The sequence below is a fragment of the Phascolarctos cinereus genome, unplaced genomic scaffold, assembly GCF_003287225.1.
Source record: "Phascolarctos cinereus isolate Bilbo 61053 unplaced genomic scaffold, phaCin_HiC Scaffold_2;HRSCAF=192, whole genome shotgun sequence".
Taxonomy (NCBI): Eukaryota; Metazoa; Chordata; class Mammalia; order Diprotodontia; family Phascolarctidae; genus Phascolarctos; species Phascolarctos cinereus.
Genome location: NW_027555625.1, coordinates 99,719,783 through 99,741,435, shown reverse-complemented (window position 1 = coordinate 99,741,435; position 21,653 = coordinate 99,719,783). Strand labels below are relative to the sequence as shown.

The 21,653-nt window shown below is 33.9% G+C and overlaps 1 pseudogene; it reads right to left on the bottom strand.

The window, feature by feature from the left end:
* Positions 1-20,493: 20,493 nt before the first annotated feature.
* Positions 20,494-21,047, bottom strand: LOC110215032 (ferritin heavy chain pseudogene; annotated as a pseudogene).
* Positions 21,048-21,653: the final 606 nt, after the last annotated feature.

The following is a 21,653-nucleotide window of genomic DNA, read 5'->3' as shown; positions in this document are numbered from 1 at the left end:
AATAGTAATTTGTATTCTATGCCATTTGGTGCATATATGTTTAGTATTGATATTACTTCATGGATTCTGGTACCTTGTAGCAAAAGCTAATTTTCCTTCTTATTTCTTTTAATTATGTATATATTTGCTTTTCCTTTGTCTGAGATAATGTTTGCTAACGCTGGTCTTAAAAATCTTGGCAGAAGTACGATAAATTCTGTCCAATCTACTTCTTTTTGTAGTGTGTCTCTCTGTTCCTTCTTCAAGTGTTTTAATTGTTAAAAAAAATATTGTTGGATTCTTGTTTTTGATCCATTCTGCTACCTGTTTCTGTTTATGAATGAGTTCATCTCATTCACATCCACAGTTATGATTACTAATTGTGTGTTTCATTCCGTCCTATTTTCCTACTTTATCCTTCTTTCTGTTTTTTTTTTTTTGCTTATCCCTTCTCAAACTATTATTTTGCTTTTGGCCACTGCTTTCTTTAATCTGCTTTTCCTTCTATTAAACTTCTTGCTTCCCTTAGTCCCTTCTTCTTCTACTTCCATATAGAGTAACATGAATTTCTATACCAAAATAAGTATGTCTGTTAATTCTTCCTTGAAATAATTCTGATGAAAACAAGGTTAAACCTTTACCTGCCAGCCCCTCAAATTCTCCTTCACCATAAGAGTTCTTCCTTTCATGGTTCTTTTCTATTTTATTTTATTTTTTAGGCAATTAGTGTTAAGCGTCTTACCCAGGCTCACACAGCTAGTAAGTGTCAAGTATTTGGTCTGAAGCCAAATTTGAACTCAGGTCCTCCTGACTTCAGGGCCAGTGGTGTCTCCACTGCACCACCCAGCTGCCCCTCCTGGTTCTTTTATGAGATAATTTTCACTGTTTTTCCCCTCCCTTGCTCCTTCTACCACATCATACCTCTTTTTCACTTACTGATTTTATTTGTTTGATTATCCCATCCTAGTCAACTCATACCCATACCCTTCTCCCTATGTTAGATTTGAAGATAGAGAAATAAAATCAAGTAAAGAATACAGACTACTCATAAGATCCAAACTTTTATATCAGAGATACTTTATTTGAGATAAGAGTCAAAAAACTGAGGATGTAAAGAGAACTGAATTACATCTCAAGAACTGATTAGCTTCAGTCAGATAATTGAATGATTATAGAAGGAAGCCACATGAACTTGAATAGAAAAAAGTGCATTTTTGTTTTCATTAAACTTTGCTTTCCTTTCCAATATTACTGTGTTTACACAATTTAAACAAGAGTTAAAAGTTTCAGCAGACTACTAAAGTAGTCTGTGATTTAAATAAATGTGAGAACCCAATATTTCAGCAAAATACAAATTAGAAACAGGAAGACAAATGATATTGCACATTATGATATTGCCAATCTTATCTATTCAAATAGATCCTAATATTTTAAGTGAGAGATGAATGATAAGAAAAGATAGACTCTTATTTTCACTACTTCTTAGAGAAATATATATGATACAAGCCAGTCATAATAAAGAAAGATTCTAAAAAGTATGAAAGTACCATTGATCGGTAAATACTGGTCATTCCCAACCAAAAAAAAAAAAAGGAAAACACAGATTGAGAGTACAAAATTATTTTTTTCAAAAAATATTAAAGAATATTACATAGTCTCTAACAAAACAGGGTAGTGGTACTGTAAAGCCTAGAGTGAGTTCACAATGAGATCTAGCTAAATTATAGCATCTAGAGAGGAACTGTAGCTGAATCAAGGAAAACAAATACATCATAAATATCAAATCTGTCATTTTTTTCTTTTCTAATTAATTTTAATCAGTCATATAATGAAAATATAATATTTCTTCACTACTACCTCTAGGACTTATGAACTATGTTAAGAAGCAGTTTAAATATTCAAATAATTCTCTGAGCTTAATAATATTCTCATTAATAAATATATTCTCTCCATTTATTTAAATCACAACCCATTAATGCTTATTCATTTTGTGTGACACATTTATTAGTCAACTTAATAATTAAACACACACATACACACACACACACACAAAACAATGGTTGGTCAGCTCTTAATATCATCCCTCTAAATTGGAATGTTAGTGTAAACAATTGGTATTCTTTGCAAGTGATTCCTCAATTGGTAAATGGTCAAAAGATAGGAACAGGCACTTCTAAGATGAAGAAATTAAAGATTGTATAGTCACATGAAAAAATCCTCTCAATGACTATTGATTAGGGAAACGCAAATCAAAGCAACTCTGGGGTACCACATCACACCTATCAGATTGGTCAACATGACAAAACAGGAAAATGATAAATATTGGAGAAGATGCGGGAAAATTGGAACACTAATGCATTGATAGTGGAGTTGTGAAATGATCTAACCATTTTAGAGAAAAATTTGGAACTATGCCCAAAGGGCTATAACAATATACATACCCTTTGACCCAGTAACAGCACTTCTAGGGCTATATATCAAAGAGATCATAGAAATTGAAAAAAATGATCCACATGTACAAAAATATTTATAGCAGCTCTTTTTGTGGTGGCAAAGAATTGGAAATTGAGAGGATGCCAATCAACTGGGGAATGGCTGAACAAGTTGTGGTATATAAATGTAATGGAATACTATTGTGCTATAAGAAATGATGAGCAGGCAGATTTCAGAAAAAAAAAAAAACAACTGGAAAGACTTGTATGCACTGATGCTGACTGAAGTGGGCAGAACCAGTAGGACATTGTACACAGTAACAGCTATGATGTTCCATGACTAACAATGATAGACTTATCCCTTCTCAACAATGAAAAGATCTAACACATCTCCAAACGTCTCATGATGGAAACTGCTATCCACATCCACAAAGAACAATGGAATTTGAATGCAGATCGAAGCATACTATTTGCTATTTTTTTCCCCTTCTGTTGTTTTGTTTCCTCTTTCTGGTGGTTCATCCTATTGGTTCTAATTCTTCCTTACAACATCAGTAATGTGAAAATATGTTTAATAGGAATATATATGCATAGCTTATATCAGATTCTGTGCTGTCTTGGTGAGGAAGGTGGGAGGAGAGGGTGAGAAAAAATTTAAAACTCAAAAGTTTATGGAAGTGATTGTTGATAAATTGAAATAAATTATTAAAAAAAATATTCCCAATAATTAAAAAAATATATGTTTAACTAAAAGGAAAAAATGATATTCTTCATCTAGTTTCCCCTGCACCCCTGTGGACAGTTGAGCAAACATTTATCAATCATATTTAGATTATCAATTTTATTGACATGAAATTGAGCAAAATAGCCCCTAGTAATTGTTTAACCTCATCTTTATTCGTGGTGGTGCATTCACCCTTTTCATTTTTGAGGCCTATGATTTGCTTTTCTTTCATTTATAAACAAAATTAAGAAATAGTTTATCAATTCATTTTTTTCATAAACCAAAGCATATATTTATTTATTTATTAACTTTTAAAATTTTAATTTCATTAATCTTTTCTTTCACTTTCAGCATTTTCACTATAGTGGTCAGGGATTTTTAAAATTTTTTCTAGGTTTCGGTTGTTGTTGTTGTTATATATCCTATTCATTGATATAGTTTTCCTTCTTTTATTGATGTAAGCATTTTGAAATATTAAATTTCCTGTAATTACTTCTTTGCATCCCACAAATTTTGCTGTGGTGTTTCATTGCTGTCATTTTCTTTAATGAAACTATTAATTGTTTCAATTATTTTTTTCTATGACTTACTTATTCTTAAAGACTAGATTGTTTAGTTTCAAATTATTTTTAATCTGTGCTACCAGGGTCAATTATTGAATGAGATTTTTGTTGCATTATGGTCAGAAAAGTTTGTATTTAATATTTCTGCTTTTCAGTTAATTCCCTAATACATGCACATTTTTTTGTTTTGTTTTCAACAACCATTTCCATACAATTCTGAGTTTTAAATTTTTCTCCCCCTCATTTTTCCCCTCCCATCCTAATATGGTATGCAACCTGATTTAGGCTATACATATATATTTTTATTAAACATATTTTCACATTAGTGATGTTGTAAGTAATAATTAGAACCAATAGGAGTAACCATCGGAAAGAGGAAACAAAACACAACAGAAGAAAAAAATAGCAAATAATATACCTCAATCTGCATTCAAATGCCATAGTTTTTCTTTGGATGTGGACAGCATTTTCCATCATGAAAACTTTGGAGATCTGTTGGATCCTTGCATTGCTGAGCAGGGCTAAGTCTACCAATGTTACTCATTGCACAACATGGCTGTTACTGTGTACAACACTCTCCTGGTTCTGCCCACTTCACTTAGCGTTAGTCCACAGAAGTCTTTCCAGGTTTTCCTGAAGTCTGCCTGCTCATCTTTTTTTTACGGTGCGATAGGATTCTGTGACATTCATATACAACTTGTTCATCCATCCCCAATTGATGAGCATTCCCTCAATTTCCAGTTCATTGCTACCCCAAAAAGAGCTGCTGTAAATATTTTTGTGTATTTGGGTTTTTTTCCCCCCACTTATATGATCTTTTTGGGATATAGCCCTAGAAGTGCTATTGCTGGGTGAAAGGGTATGCACATTTTTATAGCTCTTTGGACATGGTTCCAAATTGTTCTCCAAAATGTTTGGATCATTTCACAACTCCACCAACAATGCATTAGTGTTCTAACTTTCCCACATCTTCTCCAACATTTATAATTTTCCTGTCTTGTCATGTTGGTCAATCTGATAGGTGTGATGTGGTACTTCAGAATTGTTTTTATTCTCATTTCTCTAATCAATAGTGATTTTGAGTATTTTTTTCATATGACTATAGATAGCTTTAATTTATTCATCTTAAACCTGTCTCTTCATATCCTTTGACCATTTACTAGTTGGGTAATGCATATGGTTAATTTTGTGAAGGTGTAATGTACAGTTAAAAAAAGATGCTTTTTAATATTCCCATTCAGTTTTCTGCAAATGTCTTCTATATCTAAATTTTCTAAATTTCTGTTCATAGCCTTCATTTTTGCTATTTTTTCTAATTATGTTAAGTTATCTAATTGTAGTTTTCAACCTTCACTTCCACAAAATTTTTAGTTCGAAATTTTCTCCCCATCTCATCCTTCTCCCCACCCCAAGATGATGTGCATTCTGAATATCCCTTTCCCTAATCTGCCCTCCCTCCCTTCTCTCTCCCCTCCTTCTTTTATTCCCTTCCACTTCTATTTTCCTGTAGGGCAGGATAGATTTCTATACACTATTTCCTATATATCTTATTTCCCAGTTGCAGGTGAAAACCGATGTTGTTTATTCTTAAAATTCTTTCAGTTAATGATAACTTTAATAATTATTTAAACTATTTTTAAAAGGAAAAAAAAGAACAATTATATATTGGAAAATAAGTATATATTTAATTAATTGTTGACAATATTTGGATCACCTGTATTTTTAAAAGCTCTAAGATTTTTTTTTCCTTATCTTTGACACATTCCTTTTTTGGTAGAACAACGTATCCTTTAACTCCTTCAAAATTTTATCGCTTCTAGCATAGACTTCTATTTACCCTTGACCTGGTGCAGTTATGCTTTTCACTATCTCTTTAGTTCCATTTCAACTTACTGTGTATTTGTAGGATTGAAATATTTTAATCTAAATGTAGTGTTTTGATATTTATGTATGGTGAAAGTGCCTTGCTAAGAAAAATATTCAATCTTTCATCTGCTTAATGCCTATCTTATTGTTTAACCTCAAATACTCTCAGTATGACTTTGCTTATTTGGACATCTCACCAAGCATTCATTAAAATGAATTGAATTTTATTGTTTCTTACTGTTTTATGAGATGACACTGCTCATGGAGAAAATTATATTGCTATTTTATTATATCTTCAAGATTTTAATTATTTTGGTAATATAATAAACAAAGAATCTAAAAAGTGAATCACAAACTCTTTTCTCTACTTGTCTCCTACAAGTTCACAATCTTTGCATCTTTTGTTGGCCCACATCTTCTTACAGTTGTGGGCTGCATGAACACATTCACACATATATTTTCTTTTTTATCTTAAAGACCTTTGAGAATGTTGGCCTTTTCTGATTACCATTGTGAACAATATGACTTTGCACATACAAACACACACCCACACACACACACAAACACACCCACATACACACACGAACATACACTTTGAGCTTATAGGGAAACTTTATCTTTTTATATAATTTCCATCATTTTTTCTATTGTTCAATTTTTCCAACCTCCTGTCAACCTCTTTAGTTTTTTAATGTTATTAATCTGTTAATAAAAATCAAGCAAATACTTTTTCATCACTTCTCCTGTATAGTTGATATCTTTTGCTTGCCTTCTTAGTGGGGAAGTAATGAGGGAAATAATTTGGAACTCAAAATTAAAAAAAAAGAATATTAAAATGAAATAATAACTTAGCTTTTGAAAATGGCAGAGGACAATTATAGTAACAAACAAAGGAGATATATATACATATACATATATATATATATATATACATATACATATACATATATACATATACATATATATATATATTATTATTTTCTAGGCCTATTTTTTCCAATTTCAGTTAATTCATTCTCTAAATACTTGATTGTTATAACATTGGGTACACACATACTTCATATCAATAGGGTTTCATTTTCTATGGGGCTTTTAATCATAATATAGGTGACCTAAATCTCTCTCTTGATGAATTTGTTTGATGGTATTTTACCTTAGATCTTGATTCCAAATTTTACTTTTTTTTAAATTCTGTTGAAAAATACTTGGTTTTCTTTTTCCAGCTACTGTCTTTGGATCCAGTAGGAATCTTTAGGCTAGATGCAGTTTTCTTTTAGGAAAACAAACAAAGCAAATTGAAAAAAAATAATCCATTTCTGATTCTAAAATATCCTAGAAATTTTTCACCTTACCATTGTAAATGTCTCTCCATGCATTTGCTGCATGTTTTCATTGATTGCCTTAAAAACTCAACTGTTGTTTTGAAATTATGCCCCCAAAGCATAAAAAAAGTCCATTGATCTCTAAGTATAAGCTTGCAAAGTTAGCGAAGTGGCTTAATGAGAAATTAAAGGATTAGATTAATGGTGTTGAAATATCTGCAGGCAGTGCTAGATATATGTTTAGTGCTAATGAGTCAACTATTCATTACATGGTACAAAGCCCTCACACTTCCATCTGACACAGAAGAAGATAAAATTCACATTAAAAAGTCTTATTTTGAAGATTTTATTTGCTACACAGTATTTGTGTTACTGTAGATTTCATGTATAGTGTCTAGGTGGCACAGTGGATAGAGTGCCAAGCCTGTAATCAAGAAAACTCATTATCATGTTTTCAAATCTAACCTCAGAAAATTACTAGTCAAGGGCAAGTCAATTAACTGTGTTTGCCTCAGTATTCTCATGTCTAAAATAAGCTGTAGAAGGAAGGAAATGACAAACTATTCCAGTATTGCTGGCATGAAAACCCAAAGGGAGTTACAAGAAGTTGTTCACAACTGAAACAACTAGGCAACAACAGCAGCAGATGCCATGTTATAAAAAGTGAATGTTGTCTGAAATCAATACTTTATTGAGACGTTAAAACAAAAAGTCATAGAATTCTAGGGAATTACTAGTAAGAAAAATTTTCTTGCGTGTTACCAATTTAATTTTGTGTACTGTATCTTGTGGAATATTTCAAGGGTTCTATGTTAAAAAAAAAGTGCTTATTATCAGAATAAATGTTTTGTTATAAAAATTATGCTGGAAAGTATATTTTACAGTAATATCTACTGGAAGATTACAAGAACCTAATCACTTGTGTCCTGTAGGTTCAATGTGTCAACATTTACATGGTTTCTTGGAAAAGTTACCATTGTGAAAGCTGAGTATTGAGTTTTTACATAGAAGCTATTGACATTATTATTAATTGCATGAGGTAAACAAAATAGAGATCAGCTGACTACACTAATTTTTCAATTAATCCTCCATAATCTTAATCTGTATCTTGTATTGTTTTATTCAGTTGTTCCAGTTATGTCTGACACCTTGTGGCCCCATTTGTGGTTTTCTTTGAAAGATATTGGAGCGGTTTTCTATTTCCATCGTCTAACTTATTTTACATATGAGAAAACTGAATCATGCAGGGTTAAGTTACTTATCCAGGTTCACGTAGTTGGTATGTGTCTGAGGCCAGATTCAAACTCGAAAATGTGAGTTTTCCTGATTTTAGAGCTATCACACTATCTAATGTACCACCTACCTACCACATAGAATTAAGCAAATTTTCTGTGATTTTCATTGTCATGCCTTTTTTACTGGTGTTCACCAAGATACCTGAACTGTTAAACTTAAATGGACCATGGTTTGACTATTTCACATTATTTTCCTTCTTTCTTTCCTTGTAAGTGGCATCTGCTAGGTAAAACAAAGTGTCTTCTGGGTAATACATTTCACAGTATAACAACTCCCTTGAAAAAAAAGCAAACAAGGAATAGTTTACCTATTAGATCTATGGAGAACAGAAGAATTCATGACCAAACAGGAGATAGAGAACATTATGAAAAGCAAAATGCATAATTTTCATTAAATTAAATTGAAAAGTTTTTGCACAAACAAAGCCAATGCAACTAAGATTAGAAAGAAGGTAGAAAATTGGGAAAGAATTTTTACAACCAGTCTCTCTGATAAAGGCCTCATTTCTAAAATATATAGAGAATTAAGAAAAATTTATAAGAATACAGGCCTTTCACAATTGATAAATGGTCAAAGGATATGAACAGACAGTTCTCAGATGAAGAAATTAAAGCCATCTATAGTCATATAAAAATGCTCTAAATCGTTATTGATTAGAGAAATGCAAATTAAAACAACTCTTGGGTACTACGTGACAACTATCAGATTGGCCAACATGAAAAAACAGGAAAATGATAAATGTTGGAGAAGATGTGGGAAAATTGGAACACAAATACATTGTTGGTGGAGTTGTGAAATGATCCAGTCATTTTGGAGAACAATTTGGAACTATGTCCAAAGGGCTACAAAAATGTGCATACCCTTTGATCTAGCAATAGCACTTCTAGGGCCATATCCCAAAAAGATCAAACAAATGGTAAAAGAACTCACATGTGCCAAAATATTCATAGCAGCTCTTTTTGTGGTGGCAAAGAATTGGAAATTGAGAGGATGCCCATCAATTGGGGAATGGCTGAGGAAGTTGTGCTATATAGATGTAATGGAATAGTATTGTGCTATAAGGAATGATGAACAGGCTGACTTCAGAAAAACCTGGAAAGACTTATATGGTCTGATGCTGAGTGAAGTGAGCAGAACCAAGAGGATTTTGTACACAATAACAGCCACGTTATGCAATGACTAAGATTGTTAAACTGAACCCTTCTTAGCATTACAAGGATCTAAGACATCTCCAGAGGCCTCAGGATGGAAAATGCTGTCCACATCCAAAGAAAGAAATATGGAAGTCGAATTGCTCTCACTTATTTTTACCATCTGTTGAGTTTTGTTTCATCTTTCTGATGGTTCCTCATTTTGGTTTTAATTTGACTTATGACTTCACTAATGTGAAACTATGTTTAATGGGTATGTAAATGTAAAGCCTATATCAGATTGTGTGCCGTCTTGGGGAGGGTGGGGGAGGAAGGGGGAGAAAAATTTTCAACTCAAAAGCATATGTAAGTGATTGTTGATAAATCAAAACAAATTAATAAAAAAAGACTATAAAAGAACAAAAAAAATTGAGGAAATAAATTATATATATATACACATATATATAGTGTACATGTATGTATATTTATATAAATATGTGAATATATTTAATAAGTCTATTTTATAAAAGTTAGTAGCATTAGACAGACTACATGTGTGATGTGTTGGGTACAAAGAACTACTTTGAGATATAATAGTATATCAGAGAATTTTTTGAAATCAGAGCACATAAGCTTTACTCCGTACTCTTGCAATATATGAAAATTTTAATACAAGACTTGTCTTTCCTTATTCCCCATCTTTTTATATTTAACACTGCCTGGAGTGGGATTAGATGGTGCACGAACTTCTTCTAGCCATATGTGTGTGTGCATTAACACACACATATATGAAAACATACATACATTTAGAATATATATATGTAAATATGTTTTATAAATACATTTATTATTCTCTTTGTATTATTATATATCAACAAAATCAAGAAACTTTCATCTTGAAAAGACCCTAATGATGGTTCAAAGTGACTCCAAAAAGACTAAAGTAGAGGTAAACGGTCCATATGTCTAATATATTTAAAGCAACAGTTTTCTGTAGTAAAGTACTGGAACCAAAGTGGGTGACCATCAATATTGAAATGGGTTAACAATATATAATATGTGAATGTAGCTGAATATTTTCAAGACATAAAGATGATGATAATGAATGACTCAGAGAAACCTGAGATTAGTGTGTCTTTGTGCAGAGTGAAATCTAAACCAGGATAATAATTTATAGGAAGATCACAATGACATAAAGGATAAACACTTGGATAGATTTGTGAATTATAATCAATCTAATGACCAATCATGACTTCAGAAAGCCTGATGATGAAGTCTGTTTCCTGACTCTTGGTACAGATGCATGAATTAGAGGTCCAGAATGAAGCATTTATCAGTCTCGCTTATCTACACTCAAAATGACAAAAAAAAAAAAGCAATCATCATACAGGAGGAGCAGGAAGAGGAGGAGAAGGAAGATCAGGGAATATAAATAGGACAATTTTAATATTTTCTTCCTAAACATATACACTTTAAAATTAACTTTTATCTTAGAATATTTCTGTTCATTGTTGTTGCTAATAATAAAAATAAATTTGTTTTTTTTTAAATTTCTTTTGATTTACCAACAATCACTTCCATATGCTTTTAAGTTTAAAATTTGTCTCCTCCTTCCTCCCCACCAACCTCCCCAAGATGGTGCACAATCTGATACGCGGTATGCATTTACATTCCTGTTAAACATATTTTCATATTAGTGAAGTTGTAAGTAAAAATTAAAGCAAATAGGAAGAACCATCAGAAAGAGGAAACAAAATTCAATAGAAGAGAAAAAAAAGCTTTCAATTCCACTTCCATACTTCTTTCTTTGGATGTGGATAGCATTTTCCATCACGAGGCCTCTGGAGATATCTTAGATGCTTGTATTGCTGAGAAGGGTTAAGTTTTCAACATTAGCTTGTGGCCGTTATTGTGTATAACATTCTCTTGATTCTGCTCACTTCACTCAGCATCAGTCCATATGAGTCTTTCCAGGTTTTTCTGAAGTCAGCCTGTTCATCATTTCTTATAGCACAATGTATTCCATTACATTCACATACAACAATTTGCTCAGCCATTCCCCAATAGGTGAGCATCCTCTCAATTTCCAATTCTTTACCACCACAAAAAGAGCTGCTATGAATATTTTTGAGTCTTTTTCCCATTTGTGTGATCTCTTTGGGATATAGCCCTAGAAGTGCAATTGCTGGGGTCAAAGGGTATCCACAATTATATAGCCCTTTTGACATAGCTCCAAATTGTTCTCCAAAATGGATGGATCATTTCGCAACTCCACCAACAATGCATTAGTGTCCCAATTTTACCATATTTTCTCCAACATTTATCATTTTCCTGTTTTGTCATGTTGGCCAATCTGATAGGTGTGATATGGTATCTCAGAGTTGTTTTGAATTGCATTTTTGTAATCCATAATGATTTAGAGCATTTTTTCATATGACTATGGATGGCTTTAATTTCTTCATCTGAGAACTGTTTGTTTATATCCTTTGACCATTTATCAATTGGGAAAGGCTTGTATTCTTATAAATTTTTCTTAATTCTCTATATGTTTTATAAAGGAGGCCCTTATCAGAGAGACTGTTGTAAAAATTCTTTCCCAATTTTCTACCTTCCTTCTAATCTTAGTTGCATTGGTTTTGTTTGTGCAAAAACTTTTCAATTTAATGTAATCAAAAATATCCATTTTGCTTTTTATAATGCTCTCTATCTCTTGTTTGGTCATGAAGTCTTCTGTTCTCCATAGATCAGAGAGGTAAACTATTCCTTGTTCTCCCACCTTGTTTATAGTATCAGCCTTTACATATAAATCATGAACCAATTTCAACTTTACTTTGGTATATGATGTGAGATTTGGTCTACGCGTAGTTTCTGCCATACTCTTTTCCAGTTTTCCCGGCAGTTTTTTTTTTTTGAAAGAGTGTGTTCTTATCCCAAAAGCTGGGGTCTTTGGGCTTATCAAATAATAGATTACTATAGTCATTGACTACTGTGTCTTGCATATTTAACCTATTCAACTGATCCACTCTATTTCTTAGTCAGTACCAAGCAGTTTTGATAATTGCTGCTTTATAATAAAATTTAAGGTCTGGAATTCTTAGACTACCTTTCCCTGCATTTCTTTTCATTAGTTCCTTTGATATTCTGGACCTTTTGTTCTTCCAAATGAATCTTGCTATTATTTTTCATAACTGTAAAATAATTTTTGGTAGTTTCATTGGTATGGCAATGAATAAGTAAATTAGCTTAGGAAGGATTGTCATTTTTATTATATTAGCTCAGCCTATCCATGAGCAACTGATGTTTCTCCAATTATTTAGATCTGATTTTATTTGTGTGAAAAGTGTTTTGTAATTGAGTTCATAGAGTTCCTGGGTTTTTTTCGGGAGGCAGACTGCTAAATATTTTATAATGTCTATGGTAAGTTTAAACGAAATTTCTCCTTCTATCTCTTGCTGTTGGGCTTTGTTGATAATATACAAAAATGTCAATGATTTATGTGGGTTTATTTTATAGCCTGCAACTTTGCTAAAGTGATTTATTTTTTCAAGTAGTGTTTTACTTGATTCTCTGGGATTCTCTAAGTATATCATCATGTCATCTGCAAAGAGTGATAGCTTTGTTTCTTCTTTTCCTATTCTAATACCTTGAATTTCTTTTTCTTCTCTTATTGCTAAAGCTAACATTTCCAGCACAATATTGAATAACAGCGGTGATAATGGACATCCTTGTTTCACCCCTGATCCAACTGGAAATGCTTCTACCTTGTCCCCATTACTTATAATGCTTGCTGAAGGTTTTGGAGAGATGCTATTTATTATTTTACGGAAGACTCCACTTATACGTATGTGTTCTAGTGTTTTTAATAGGAATGGGTGTTGTACTTTGTCAAAAGCTTTTTCTGCATCTCTTGAGATGATCATGTGTTTTCTGTTGGTTTTGGTGTGATATGCTCAATTTTGATGATAGTTTTCCTAATATTGAATCAACCCTGCATTCCTGGCATACATGCTACTAGTTCATAATGTGTTATTCTTTTGACAAGTTGCTATAATCTGTTTGCTAATATTTTGTTCAAAAATTTTGAATCTATATTCATTAGAGAAATTGGTCTATAATTTTCTTTCTCTGGTTTGATTCTTCTTGGTTTAGGTATAGCACAATATTTGTCTCATTAAAAGAATTTGGTAAGACTCATACTTTTCCTGTTTTCCAAAATAGTCTACGTAGTATTGGGATTAATTGTTCTTTTAATGTTTGATAGAATTCTCATGTAAATCCATCTGGTCCCGGAATTTTTTTTCCCAGTGTGTTAATTAATGGCTTGCTCAATTTATTTTTCTGAGATGGGGTTATTTAAGTATTTCACTTCCTCTTCTGTTAACCTTGGCAATTAATATTTTTTGTATATATGTATACATTTCACTAAAATTGTCAAATTTGTTGGCATATAGTTGGGCAAAAAGTTCCTAATTATTGTTTTAATTTCCTCTTCCTTGGTGGTAGCTTTACCCTCTTCATTCTTGATACTAGTAATTTGGTTTTCTTCTTTCTTTTTTTCTTAATTAGATTAACAAAATATTTATTTTATTAGTTTATTCATAGAACCAACTCTTAGATTTATTTATCAGTTCAATAGTTTTCCTAATTTCAATTTTATTAATTTTTCCTTTGGTTCTCAATATTTCTAATGCAGTGTTTAATTGAGGATTTTTAATGTGTTCTTTTTCCAGTTTTTGTAGTTGTATGCCCAATTCATTGATCTCTTTTTCTATTTTATTTCTGTAAGCATTTAGAGATATAAAACTTGCCCTAATAACTGCTTTTGCAGCATCCCATAAGTTTTAGTATGTTGTCTCATTATTGTCATCCTCTTGAATGAAATTATTGTTTCTATGAGTTGTGTTTGACCCAATCATTTTTTAGGATTACCTTATTTTGTTCCCAATTATTTTTAGTCTATCTTTCCATGGCCCTTTATTACATATCAGATTTATTGCATCATGATCTGAAAATGATGCACTTAATATTTCTGCCTTTCTGCATTGGATTGTGAGGTTTTTATGCCCTAGAACATGGTCAATTTTTGTGTATGTGCCATGTACCACCCAGAAAGAAGTATATTCCTTTCTCTCCCCATTCACTTTTCTCCAGAGGTCTATCATACCTAACTTTTCTAATGTTCTATTCACCTCCTCAACTTCTTTCTTGTTTATTTTGTGGTTAGATTTATCTAGCGCAGAGAGGGAGAGGTTGAGTTCCCCCACTAGTACAGTTTTGCTGTCTATTTCTTCCTGTAACTCCTTGAACTTCTGCTCTAAGAATTTGGATGCTATGCCATTTGGTGCATATATGTTTAGTAAAAATACTGCATTGTCTGTGGTGCCTTTTAGCAGCATGTAGTTTCCTTCTTTATCTCTTTTGATTGCGTTTGTTTTACCTTTTGCTTTGTCTGAGATGAGAATTGCTATTCCTACTTTTTTTTTTTACTTCAACTGAGGCATATTATATTCTGCTGCAGCCTTTTACCTTTACCCTGTGTGTGTCACTCTTTTTCAAATGTGTTTCCTATAAACAACATATGGTAGGATTATGGATTTTAATCCATTCTGCTATCCACTTCTGTTTTATGGTAGAATTCATCCCATTCACATTCACAGTTATAATTACTATGTCTTTTTCTCCATTCTTTTTTTCCCTGTTTGTGCTTTACTTTCTCCTTTCCTCCCTTTCAATAGTGTTTTGCTTTTGACCACCACCTCCTTCAGTCCCTTCTCCCTTCTATTATCCCTTTCCCTTTTCTTCCCCTTTACCCTTACTGCTTCTTCCCTCCTTTCTATCCCCCCTCCCTTTTATTTCCCCTTTTCCCACCTACTACCTATGGGGCAGTAGGGTAGTAGATTTCTACACCTAACTGATTATGTTATTCCCTTCTTGAGCCAAAGCTTCTTTCCCTTTGGTGTAATATGATTTACTGTCTTTTCCTGTAAAGTAATTTACCCTTGTCTGCCTCTGCCTTTTTCAGTGCATTTTCTAAGATCAGACTAATCCACTTACTTGGATCCATTTAACCCACTTGATTAGATTTTTTTTTATCATTACATCAAAGTCCACTAATATCCACCCTTTCTATGAATACTCCTTTAACATGGTGTAATAACAATACAGTTCTCAAGAGCTGTGTCATCTTCTCTTATGGGGATGTAAGCAGTCTGTCCTTATTAACAACATATTGAATCTTTCTGTCCCATTTACCATTTTATGTCTTTCTTGAATCTTGCACTTGAAGATCAAAATTTTTCTTGGGCTCTTGTCTTTTTATCAGGAAGGTTTGGAAGTCCCATATTTCAGTGAATATTCATCACCTCCCTAGAAAAATCATTCTCATTTTTGCTGGGTAGTTGATCCTTGGTTGTAATCCAAGCTCCTTTGCCTTCTGGAATATTATGTTCCATGCCCTGTGGTCTTTTAATGAATAAGCTGCAAGGTCCTATGTAATCCTGACTGTGGTTCCATGATATTTAAATTGTTTCTTTCTGGCTGCTTCTTTCATCTGGTAATTTTGGAATTTTGCTATTATTTTGCTTGGCATTTTCAATTTGGCATCTCTTGAAGGTAGTGAGTGGTGTATTCTTTCTATGGTTATTTTACCTTCTGGTTTTAGGATGTCAGGGCAGTTTTCCTTAACGATTTCCTGAAAGATACTGTCCAGGCTTTTTTTTTGCATCATGATTTTCAGGTAGTCCAATAATTTTTAAATTGTTCCTCCTGGATCCATTTTCCAGGTTGGTTGTTTTACTGATGAGGTATTTTACTTTTTCATCTATTTTTTCATTTTTTTTTTTTGTTTCTGTTTAACTGGTTCTTCCTCTCTCATAGAGTCATTAGTTTCAATTTGTCGAATTCTAGTTTTTAACAGATAGTTTCTTGTTAGTTTTTGTATTTCCTTCTCCAATTGGCCAATTGTATTTTTAAGGGATTTGTTTTCTTCAGTGTACTTTTGTTTTTCCAGTTTCCCCATTGTGTTTTTTAGGGACCTGTTTTCTTCAGTTTACTTTTTTTTTCCAATGGCCAAATGTGTTTTTAAGGACTTTTCTACCTCTCTGATTTGACTTTTACAGTTCCTCTTGAGCTCTTCTAAGAAGGCTTTTTGGGCTTCAGACCAGTTCATATTCCCTTTTGATACTGCAAATGTAGATTTGTTGATGGTGTTGTCCTCTTCAGAATTTCTGTCTTGATCTTCACTCTTCTCATAATGTGAACCTATGGTATGTTTCTTTTACTCATGGTTTCTTTATTCCCTGACCTTTGAAGAGATTGAGCTCTCCTGCTGGGGAACAGAGGGCACTGACCCAAGCTTCTTGTTTTGGGAGCCTATATCTTGGTCACTGGCTTTGTGTGCTGGGGCCTCTTATGTTGGCAATGGGAGGCTGTAGGGTTCTGGCAGCTTATCTCATGTTGGGCTGAAATCAGCAAGGCTAGAACTTTCAGAAAATTCTACATTGCCTGCTTTTCCCTTCCTTTAGCTTTATTCAGCTACTTTTAGATGGGTGCTGCAGGGTGTTTATCTGCCTGGGCCCCTTTTTGTGATGCCTCCCTCCTTTCAGTTAATGCACTGGGAGATTCCTTTGTGGTAGAATTCCGAGGCACCTGGTGGTTTTCTGAGCTGGTTTCCACCAGTTCCCAGCCCTCACTGAGGTACTTGGAGGTCCAGGTGTTGTTGTTTGCCTACTTTGCCACCTGGGTTTCAGGATCTCCTCCTTGTTGACAGTTGGAGGCTGTAGGCTTCTGACAGCTTACCTGGTGTTTGGTTGGAATCAGCAAGGCTGGACATCAGAAAGGAAGACTCTAGATTTCTTTCTTCAGCTCCCTTCGGGTGAATGTTGCAGGGTGCTTATCCTCCTAGGGCCCTTGGTAGTGCTGCTTCCCTTATTTTTGCTGAGGCACTGAGAGACCTATTTGCTGGACCACTGCACTGCTCTTCCCAATATTTCTTCTAGTTCAGCTGTTCCAGGGCTTTTTTTGGCATGATATTTTCTGGGTTTTCAGAGGTTGAGAGTGGAGGGTGAGATTGACTACCTTTTTACTCCACCATCATGGCTCCCAGAAGTGGAACCAATAAAAAGGAATTTGAAAAAGAAGTTGTGTAACATGTGAGAAATAAGCGTGGAACAAAGCAGAAGCAAAATTATAATGGATTCTATTTGCAAATTAAATCTCGGCTTCTTAACACTATCTTCATATTTTTATCACTTTGTAGTTTGCTTTCATCTTGATACATCTTCAGGGTCAATCCATGCCTATTAATATTATTAAGCTGCTACATTTTAAAAAAATGTGATTCAACATTTCAACCTTGTCATTATATGTGTTAAGCGACAAATTGCCAATATGTATACAAAAGTAAATGAGAACCAAGGTATGATCAAACAATACTCTCAGGAAATGTTTTCTGAAAATGATGTTTGAACCAGGTTTGGTGATGGTGATTAATTGTCTGAAAAAGTATAGCAACTCAGTGGAAGTGAATTTTATTAAGGTGTAGAAGTGGAGATTAATAAGAGGGATAAAAGCATCAAGTTGTGGATGAGGGATCAAGTTGATTTACATGAAAAGTGTATAGGGACATTAGACAATGATTAGGCAGGAAATATCAAAGTCTCTAAATTATAATCTGGGTAATTTGGACCAGATTTTTTTCAGTCATCAAGCATTTATTAAATGCTTAGTGTGTTAGTAATTCTAACCACCTTATAAATAGTATCTCATGTGATCCTTAAGACAACTCTGGGAAGTAGTTTTTACTATTATTTCCATTTCACATTTGAGAAAACTGAGGCAAAAAGAAAGAAAGCTAAAAAAGAAGCTAAGCAAATTGTCCGAGATCAGATAGCTAGTAAGTATTCAAGGCTAGATTAGAAATTAGGTGTTCCTCGCTCCAGCCCCAGAATTTTATTCATTGTGACATCTAGCTGCCTAATATAGGAGGTTAGCACTCTGCTCAACATTGGAGACACAAAGAAAATCAAAAGAAAGATTCTTGCTTTTGGAGTGCCATATTTTAATGATTTCCTCACATTGTAATGAGGAACTGACATCCAAATATAAATCATAGGAGGCCATTGTAAATTACTATATGAGGGAATATCATAATGAAACTTGGATCAAAAATCTTCAATGGAAACATTTGTACAACAGCCAGATAATGTCACACATGGGAAGACCAGCTAAGAAGCTGTGAGAGTAATCCAGAGGTAAAATACTGGGATACTGGAGTGCAGTGTACCTAAAAAAAAATGGAAACAGGGGATCAAATCAAATATGTGTATAAAGGAAAAATGGAAGAACTTCATTACTTTTGCATATAATAAGCTAAAGAGAATTGAACAAATTATTTCAGTATAGCTCACTTGAAAGTATCAGAATGCTATGTATGTCAATAAAGGCTTTTTTTAAGTGGGTAAGAAGAGAAAGTAAAAGGAAGACAGTTGCTTTTTTGTTAAGGTAAGACAAAGTGTTCAACTTCCCCAATGTTGAGAAGTTTGACAAAGGAGGTGAAGCAAATAGGGCTACTTTTTCTAGCTTAGAATAATAATATGAAATTAAAGATAAAAGGATACATTAGAAGAAATTTCCTATTCCCAGGAGCTGTGCAGCTCTGAAATTTACTCATAGCCTTGGATGTTTCAGAAAGGTAATGTACTCTATAATGTGATCTTTAAAATGCACAGTGTGACTGGCATGGTTTAGACATAATGTTTAGTTGCAATATCACCCCAAATTATCTTAGCAGGAGAGCTAGAGCAAACCACCAATTTTTACTCCACATGTGTTCCCAATACAGAAACCTGGATGAATTGGCTCCATTTGTGCTCTCACTTTTTCTTGTCTTTATGGCAGACAAATTGTGTGGCCATTTATTTCACCCCATAGAGAGGGGAGATTTGGGAAACAGAGGCAGTTATTCAACAGATTGCTAAAATAGAGCATGAAAAGAGTCCAAATATCAAATAGTGAAATATCTGAGACGTAGATTATAGAAGTAGAAATAATTAGTTCAATCACTAATTTGTAAGACTTTGTTAAATGTCTACATTGTGCTAGGCACTGAGCTAAGTGATAGAGTTGAAAAGATAAATGTAAAACAACCCTTCCCTTGCAGAGGTTATGGTCTATTGGAGGAAAAACATGTACTCGGATGAGTTGATGTAAATATATATACAAAATAAATACAGTAAAAAATGCAAATACATGTAAAATACAAATTCAGATGGGGAAGAATTTCAAACAAATGGGGAAATCAAGAAAGGCTACTTATAGGAGATGAGAAGCTGAGTTTTGAAAAGAGTCAGTGAGTCCAGGATGTTGAAGTCAGGTCAGAGAATATTCTAGGCATCGTACAAAGCCTGTGCAACTTTATCATTCTCATGGCATTTAGGCATTCCCACTTGCCATCTTGAAATCTCCAATGAAATGAATACCTTGCTACTAATACATGGATCAGCATTTCTGTACTAGTTCACCAGGAAGAAAATTCTCCTTGTCTCTGGAAGAGTCATCCCTCAGTCTTATCCTGAGGGTAGACTTTATTAATCACTGAGGAATTTTTAACCAGCCAAGCATAACTAGCCCATAAGACCACATCATGTTTGACCTTGAAATCAGACATCTTACTTGGTCACCTTGCCATGTGTTCTGCTACCGTAACTCCTCTCATAACCTCTTTGACTTCTTTTTGGGAGTTCAGTATTCAAACAATATTTCCATTGCTGCCAAATCTCTATTTGAAATACTCTGAATCTCAGTCCAAGGTTCTTTCTGGTAGATTATGCTGAACCTTGCTTCTGGTTTTTATCTCTAGAGTAGAATGCACTGATCCTGGGCACTGGAATTTTTTTAATTGAAATATTTAATGAAGTTAATTTACATTCAATCCCTTTCCTCAAGAAGAGATCATTTCCAACTAGGAATCAGGAAAGATTTTAGTTAGGACTTCTCATTTTAACTGGATTTCTTCCCAGTATTATTTTTTTTGGTCAATACCAAGTCACTTTATTGGGATTTAAATAGTGGTCATTTTTTGGTACAGATTATGAAAAGGTTAGATAACCAAAACAAGCATCCACTGAAAGACAGTGTAAGTCACTCCCACAGTTCCCAAGTGTGGGGACAGCCAGGTGTGCTTTAGCTCTCCTTGTCATTATATCCAAGGGTGTACTTGTAAAAAAGATATTCCACCATGCCAGAACCAGGGGCCCCCATTTTGTGCGGGTTGGTTACATGATCATCCAGTTGTTTGATGCACTCTACTTGTTTGTCCACATAGTGGGTTTCAATAAAATCACATAAATGAGAGTCATTCTTGTAAGTTGCCAGATTGAGCAATTTCAGTAAAGACTGAATGACATTTTTTTTTCCAAGTGCAGTGCACAATCCATTGCATTCTGCCTGCTTCTCCAGTCATCTTGGTCTGGTTTCTTGATGTGTTGCAGGAAGATCTGGCTGCTTTGCTGATTTTGGAGTTTCATCAATTTCTCGGCATGCTCCCTCTCTTCTTGGGATTAGTATAGGAAATAGCTGGCAAAGTTGATCAGTGCCATAACATCTTGGTCAAAGTAGTAAAACATGGACAGGTAGACATAGGAGGCATAGAGCTCCAGGATAATCTGATAATTGATGGTGGCCTCTAAGTACTGGTGGTAGTTCTGTGGCACCTGAGATGGGCATGAGGTCATCATGGAGGCACAGATGGTGGAGGCAGTGGAGGGGATGGTGGAGGATGAGGCGGGCATTAGTGTCTCTATTTTTCAATATCCCCTCCAACATTAGTCATTTTTCTTTTCTGACATGTTGGTAGGCATGAAGTGGTCCTTCAGTTATTTTAATTTGCATTTCTCTAATTATTAGTAATGTATACCATTTTCCTATATAACTATAGATAGCTTTGGTTTCTTTTTCCTGAAAACTATCTGTTAATTTTCTTTTTTTAATTAAATGTAAATTGCATTATGAACATTTTATTCCTTACGTTTTAAGTCTACACCATCAGCAGAAGAAAAATGCAAGTATTGATTTGCAGTAATTGTTGAATTCCAAGGTGTAAATGAAAATTTAACAACCAGCTCTCTGGCTCCAGCATGCCCCCATATGAACTCCAGGATCCCTTCCAATTCTAAAATCATGGAACCTTGGGTCACCATCATTTTTTTTTTTTTCCCTCCTCGATCCACCTCAGTGGTTTCTTGAGTGACTGCCTGTCACCATGACACCCAAGATAACCTCCCTATGGGGGCAGCTAAGTGGGGCAGTAGATAGAGCTCTGGGGCTTGGAGTCAGGAGGACCT